Here is an 8,319-nt window from a genome sequence, read left to right on the forward strand (position 1 = left end):
TTTGTGCCATTTTCCGCGTACGGCACGTTCCCGCCATTAACAAGGGTATGTTCGTAACGACGGTGATAGTCGTATTAGAGAAGATTACACCGTTTTTTATTTCCTTTTATTTGCAGCGTTTGTCCGCAGGCCGACATTTGCAGCCGAGCGTTTGTGCTATTGTTTTTCGTTGGTTTATTTTTTTATTAGTCTTAAACAGTCGGGTATCTAGCTGCTTTGGCCCATCTTCACGTTTTGCACCAAAGCCAAAGTACTCACAAACTACAACGCCCGGTGCAGCGGGATGGAAGCATAAGAGCAGTTGGACCTGCTCCCGGGTCGATCCGGGTGGATATAAAATCAACAGGTATCTTTCTTCGCTCATCGTTTACGGAGAGCTTCTGGCAGCTTGCCTGCTTCGCCACTCCGCCACTTTATCTGCCGCGAAGCCTCGGCCATCCCTCCGACTTGAACCGGAGCGTCACATTCTTCTCGGGCCTCGGCCTGACGGAATCAGGCGCGCATATGGACTTCAGGCGCAACCTCACCGATAACATCAGTATCAGGTATGTGGAAGTGATGTAAAATCAATAAAATATTAATAACCCATGGCGGGCGCTAAACGCTATGCCGAACGATCTCAGCAAAAGCGGCCAAGTTACTTCCATTCCCCTGCCTTTCACCGACCTGCACGGACACCCCTTCCCAAATGTAACCTCACAAATCTGATTGGATCATTTTAAGAGGACAGTAAAACGATGAAACAACGCTACGCCACGCTGTTGCATCTATCGACAAGCAACAGGTCCTCTGTGTGTGTATGTGGATCATCCTTCCTTTTGACCCTTCGGGCAAGAACACTTACACGTCAACCATTTGCATCGACGACGGAGCGATGCGAATTTAAAATGTTGCTGCGAGCACTGGCTTCGAATGGACGCATGTTTGAAAAATGTATGAAAACCTCATTTGCACACCTTCACGATGCATATTTTGTATTCGTTATTATGCTGGGACACTTTTAGACTTTTTTGGTCGTTTTGTAGTAAGTTTAGGGTACAGAAATTATATTTAATTTTGCAACACATGTTTGGCCTTGTATTCAGAAAAATGATGATAATATAAAGTTTCAACAAGAGATAAATTGCGTTTCGTAAGTTTATTCATGTACTCTTCTTTGGAACAGGAAAACCATAGCCAAAACACGCTGTGACGTTAAAATGTAAGGAAATTCGTTTTGAACTTTTCTCAAACAAAATTAGGTACACCCAAAACAATAACGATATCACCGATTGGTATCAGGCAGGGCGCCCAAATTGCCAAATTATCCTTCTTGACAGGTTTGATCAGACTGATTGCCGTCGGTGGGAAGTCCAACGAAAACGGGAGGAAAGTGTTGGGCAACATGCCTTTTTCCCCTGCCCCATTGATGTTATTGAATAAACTTGAATCAAACTCCTGCTGTGCTGCCGTTGGGTAAGATGAAAGAAAAACTTTTACGCGGAGTTTGTTGTGTTGTTTTCCGCACAACCGGGCCGAGGAGGAAGCCTAGTGGATTATAGTGCATGTGGCGAACGGGTCATAACTGAGTTTGCATTACCGTCGCTTTGCCAGCGTGTTCTGCCTAACATGGTTGAAGCAGCAAGCTATAGCTTTTCGTTGGGTTTGGCCTCAAACGGTTTGTTGCGGCCATGCTGATAACCGCGATTTTCTATTTATGCGCGCAAACCTGTCATACAAAACGGGTGGAACGTATCTGGCGCCTGGGAGATACATAATAAAACAAAACGAGCACTACATACGGTGAAAATGGCTCACAACGGGCCAGGTACGGTTAGGCGGGAAAATAATTCATCGTTGAATGAACCACGGCTCGGCTGGTTGCATTTCAGAGAAAACGCGTCTCTAAACACCGTGTAAAATCATGCTACTCATTGCAGTAATGAGTATGAATCGCCTGACGTTAAGTAATGAGCCACGAGCCCGGTCGGGATCGACAATGATGAATTATGTGCTCCTGTTTTCTCGATTGTGTTACTTTTTGCCACATTGTTTTACATCATAAACAGAACTTTACAAGTTTTAAAAGAAGACAACTTTCAATACTGTTATTTTCATGGTGATTGTAAACTCATAAAACATGGCAACATGCGGTTTTAAGCAGAAACGAATACCGTAACTACAATGATATTGATTACTTTTGTAATGTTTCTTATAGTTAAAAGGCAGTATTGTTTAGTGTTTGAAACTTTAGAAGTGCTACTAAATCATGTATTTTGTAATTTTTAACTCCTTTGCACGCGACTTTTAAATGGCGTACGTCTACGTGCTTATAATGTTTGAACACTGCAGCGCGTGCCAGGTACAATCAGGTGTTATTAGCTAAGAGAAGATAATAGATTAATGGACATCGATTTTAGCATACGCCCTATCGTATGCATCTCGGATCGTTGTATAAAGGATAAAGTTATATCGATTTATTGTCGCCTAATGGATCACTTGGCCCTTTCGAAAGCATGATAATCAATGCCTGTATAGCAGTGAAAATACCTACAAGCTATCTTAATTGACGCATTTGAAGAGGTTTTACTTTTTTTATCTCAAGGGCCTTAGACAACTCGCCTGGTGATATTTTAAGCTACAATGTAGTAGCACGATATTTAGAGATTTTTTAAGAGACAGCAGAAAGAAAATAATGAATTTGAATCTCTGATTAGTGGAAAAAATAAAAATAAAAACCCAAGTGTCTATAACTGACCGGTTTTCAACAATATCGGTAGATATATGTAACACGTTCGGTCATTTAATAGTAATCAGATCTGAGCTTTTGCTTAATTGATCAGTGTTGTCGTCGAACGAAGCTGCGAATTGAAATGCTCAGGCTTATCGGTCCATAGTGTCGCCCCATCACATATTGCTCGAGCTTTGGAAGCATAAGATCAATCAATCTTCGGCTCAATTATTATATTTGACACGATATTATTTTTACCAGGCAGCAGCAAGGTAGTGACAGCGAGGTTTTAGTTACTTGATGCGACCGATCTGTAATCGCTTATGCATGAGCAGATGATGAAGTGAATACCATTCCATCGTATAGCGAAGGGGAAAATGAGCTCGTTGATTGAGTGGGATCAAATATCGTTTTAATGATTCCATTCACACAGTCAGAGACAGTCATATTTCATCAGATAAGTGGTGGATTTATTAACCAGGCGTTTTTATAATGTAACTATGTAATGATTCCTTATTTTAAAAATTAAGTGTTGATTTATTTAATTTGACTGCATTAAAATTGATTCATGAAATCGTTTCTTATATATATGACTTTATTTTGCTCTCGGCTTCGTTGGCTCTAGATCAAAATTGTTCTTACTTTTAGTACGACCAAATCATTACGGATCTCACAGTGTGGCTTATCCTTACATTAAAATGCGATGTACTGAACAAACCATTTGTCTGTACCGCAGTCGGCTCATCTCTCCAAATGCAAATGAAAATGCTCACATGTACGCCCCGAGTAATCCTTCCCTTTCATAGCCGCCTTTTTATTTTGTCCACACAAATACGAAAGCATTTGTATAATCGGTGAAAAGGTTTATCGAGAAGGGAATCACGAAGATATGCTAGCGCGTTGGGAAGGCTGGAGTTAAAAGAGGAAAAGTTGTTCTTTTCTGTACATCGTAGACGCTCCGGTGTTAAAGTACACAATCTCCGTAAGCAATCATCCGAGCTAAGCGGATCGCTTTGAAAGAAAGTCTATCAACTTACAAAGTGATTACCACTTTCGCGCGTGTAGGGGGTATCAATTTAAATGTAAAATTAGTTATGTGAGGCTTCCCAGAGATGTTAGCCGTTCGGTTCTTATTCATTGACGTTTTCTCAGGAAACCTTACTTTTTGTGAGATTCTTTAGGATTTGTGCTTTTCTGGTTAATTCATCTCATTTTAAGAAAAACAGAAAGATCTGATCAGCATAACTAAATGTTGCGACTAGATTTGATTGAAATGATAATACTAATACTAATTATTTGAAATTCTAAAATAATAAAAAGAAATGATAAGATGCATGGACTAGAAAATAATCAAACTCTTCTTTTTTGAGTGTTATTGTAATTTATGTTTATAATAAATCAACATGTTCAAATAACGGTATGGGAAAACATTTAGGAGAAACATTAACATCAAAACTCCCAATAAACTTAAGAAGGATAAAATCGACGATTCATTACATATTCTCTCATTAACACATTATTTCCAGTTTCCCATCGGTATTTTATTAAGTGTCACGGAGCGAGGTTTACGATGGATTGATAAATATCTCATGAATGCGGGTAGTAGCACCGGTCACTTAGTGCAACCAGGCCGTCCTGTTTAATGGTATTCTGTACCGCACCTGTACGAAACACCTTTGATATCGCACTTGCTACATTCGCTTACGACCGCACTGTGTACTCGTTATGCGATTAGCATTGCAATAATGAAAACTGCTAAGCACAAGAGTCCCGCAGTTCAACGATGCGCCGAAAGCTGCTGACATTATGTTTGAATATTGACTTCGGGTCTGGAAGCAAATAGTAGGTGCCCATGCACAGTTGATCTCTTGTGGGTTCGTTCAGTTTGGGGCAACATTGCATTGAAGTGAGCGAATGAGCACCAGTGGGTTGGTAATGGTTGCTAATAGCATATGTTCCATTAATTTCGTCCTAAATGCAGCCGCCAAGCTCTGCATGAGGACACACTGACTCCGTCGGTGGCGGTTGGTAACGAAAGCATGTGTTTCAACACTGTGCCCCCTTAGGTGGCCCAAATGGTGTTAAAGGATAAATTAAAATCGATCTACCATTCGAGATCAAACACTTAGAAAGATTATTTAAGTAGATTAATATGTTCTAATAGGGGGTCCGCGACAGCCGAGCGGTAGCGCCGGTTAGAAAATCGGCCCATGAGCGCCGGGACTCCCCACCTCGACGGCGTGGGTTCGAATCCCAACCGAGACCGGACCCTCCCCTGTACGAGAGGACTGACTATCTACGTACAATAGGGAAACAAGTCTCGTAAGTCCTTAACGGGCAGGCATGACCAAAGAGGTCGTTACGCCAAGAAGAAGAAGAAGAATATGTTCTCCAACGAATGCATAACAACCAGGAATAGAATAGATTTCACGATAGCTTTATGTTTTCTATATGTATAATTCAATTACTATACGCATTTTCAGTAAAAGAGGATTTCCGCGTAAAACAAAATATTTAACTCTATCAAACGAGTGCAATGTAATTATTTTTTACGCGCTGTATGTTCTGCCCTCCTTCACAACAACATTTGCAGTGTTTTAATGATTTCTTTGGATTATTCGTATGGAACGGACACTTGCCAGTGGAAGCAAATAAAGTGGCAAATAGAAAAATTAATGGAGTGAAAAATTTCAGTTAAATAAACAAATAGCCTACCAGTCTGGGGGTTGGCATGCGGGGACCCATATGTGGCTCGCGGTTGATTTTAGTCTAAGCCATTTATTTCTCCACGTTGCTGGCGACTTCTGCTGGCAATTGTGCTCAGCTGCCGCTGAAATGGAGCCAATGCCAACGTTTCTATGACCGTTTGGGTGGCATCGCGACCTGTGGCTTCGGTGCCATCGTTTCAGAGTGTAAAACACGGAAAAAATCGATTCCGAGGCAGTATTCCTCTAAAGTTATCATTTCCTATCCATTTTACGAGCCGACCAGGTGTGTAGGTCGTGTAGGTGGAAAAGGTTGGTTTCCATTGGCGCTTTCCTGTTTTTTTTTTCTTGTGCACTTTTTAATGTGTCGCCTACATCACGCTCCGGACGTCGTCGCGCCTTGTTGACGTACGAAAACAATACACGATTGCCGTCCTTAGACACCAAATGAGATGATGCCAGCGCATGCCATGGCGCGAAAGTGAACAGTATCAGGAAAATAAGCTTACTGGCTTCATAAATTATGAATCGCTGTTCAAACAAACCGAATGTTTGAATTTGGTATCGTCGCGGGTACCATCGCATCGCGTGTGCAGACCGGATGACGCTTTTCGGGTCACAATTTTCAGCGGCATGGGTAGGCTGTTTTTTTTAGATTTTTGTTTTAGCTGCATGCCGCTGGTAAAAAGGGACAGTCAACATCGGTGGCGTTCGTTTGCCACGCACTGGTATCCTATACGCCTCTGGGAGTCGGGCATGGGATTCCTTTCACTGCAAACAAGTGTGCACAAATGGTTAGCAAAAAGGATTATTTTTTTACCTTTATGGTAGAGTCCATATTTTTGTCAACCCACGGTCTAGGGAAAAGCATGACCATGCTGAGATATTTTTACTGAAGTCTGGTTATTTGACCGGGGCTTTCACCGATACATGTTTAAAATAAAAATTGTCAGAATTGTCAAGCAACTCGTATACACATCTGTTGTGTAGATAAACAATACGCGAGAAGCTGACAAACACGAAGCAACTTTCGAATGGGATAAGTATAACTTAAGCGTGCTCGTTGTCTCAAACGTCGACCAAATAAAGTTTGACCTCAGTAAGACAAAAATGTCGACATGTTCATTTATGTTACCATGATACTCAGTTACGCATAGATATCGCGAAAATAATCTCTTGTTTGGAATGCAACGGTCTTGCATGTGATGCGACGAATGCAAGGTAGATATGAGAGATGAGCTGTTTAACCCCAGATTGGTGCTATTTTATTTACGTCCATGTAATTCACACCTTTCGTACATGGTTCCAATTCCAAGCTGCAGCACTCCATTCGCCACTTGGGACCGCCGGGAGTATCGCAGCGAGCATCTCTCCATCAAGCAGTCACTCAGCCAGACGGCGTGGTAGCATTTGCTACATCAACACTTGAACGCCTGTCAACATTCCGAGGCATGCTATGTAGGACCCTCCGCGTGAGGACAATGAAAATTCTTCTGCTGCAATTGTGCCCCATTGTCGGGATGCTTTGCGCCCAACAATAGCCGAACGCTCCTTCGTCTTGCACTGCTGGTAGAACGCTTATAATAAGCAAGGCATCTGTGGACGATAAGCGTATAATGTTATCTCGGCTTTTCTTTTGTAAAGTGACTACATGCACTTGGTTGTCATCGCTTTTTCCTAGCGAGATTGCTGGTTCCTGCAGAAAGTGGCTTGACCGAAAGTGGGTTCGTCGTTTCAAACGCCTCACATTGAACATCAACAGTCTCTTTTTACCCGATAAACATGTTTTTGTTCATAGTCATCAGACAGTTAATAAACAATCAAAATTTACATTAGAAGTTTCATACAAGCAGGTGTTATATCATCTCACTCAATGTTGTGGCAAGCAATTAGGCAAAAAGCTGATAGTTGAATGAACTCCATACAGTTTTCTTTGATTACGTTGACCGCCCTTCATGAAAATCAACCAAACAGAAGATGCCTTGAGAGCACAGCCGCAGCTAGAAGATAAATGAATGGTAGGAAAAAAGTTTCACCACCATACCGATTCATTTGAAAACTTCAGTACCAACGGCCAGCGTGTAACGCTCAACAATTTCACCTGGTTTACACGAATCATTCGACACGCTTTAGCCAGATTCTTCTTCTTCCTTTTCATGGGACTGCAACGGCATGCCGTACGCTTCGCTGGGCACATTCCCAGATGCAGGGTCTGGTCACCTGCTGCCGAGAGAATACATTCGCCTTCGTCGTTTACGAGCGAAAAGGGAAACAATTTAATTATTTAAATAATTTATTCAACAAACTCCATCGTGCAACTTCACCAAACATCCTGAACTGTATTTGTTTGCATTCGTGTGGATGTGTGTGTGGATAAAACAGAACCATTTGCCAACAGTGTAACTGTTTTTAACGGGGTTTGTAATGGAGCCTCGGTGTGCGGAGAATGATGGATTGGCCGGATTGTGCAAAAAACTTTTTTTGTTGTGAAAATTAAATTTCCCACAATTTCCACCATCCGGATGCGTTGGGAGAGCATTTGGTGGACACCGTTGAGCGAAGGATGTCGCATTTATTGAGAGTGGCATATGCCCTTTATGCTAAATTGTATGTTTATTCCTTACAGGAACAACAACACAATTCAAAAAACGCCGGGTTTTAGGGGAAAGAAGCCACATTGTTGATGAACTACAGAGCAACTGTTAATTTGAAAACTTCTTTAATACGGTTCGGAATTTACGCCGCCGATTAATCCACTGAATCATGGCCGATAGATACATCACATCGAAATGACCACTGGATGGGAAAAAAGGCACATGCAGTTGGGCTCATCCTGCGCTCGTTATCCCTTTAGGATGAATGGACTTTTGGATGAGGGATGTTTATGTTTTCCCTTTTCGGCGT

Source organism: Anopheles coustani, chromosome 2, assembly GCF_943734705.1.
Source record: "Anopheles coustani chromosome 2, idAnoCousDA_361_x.2, whole genome shotgun sequence".
Lineage (NCBI taxonomy): Eukaryota > Metazoa > Arthropoda > Insecta > Diptera > Culicidae > Anopheles > Anopheles coustani.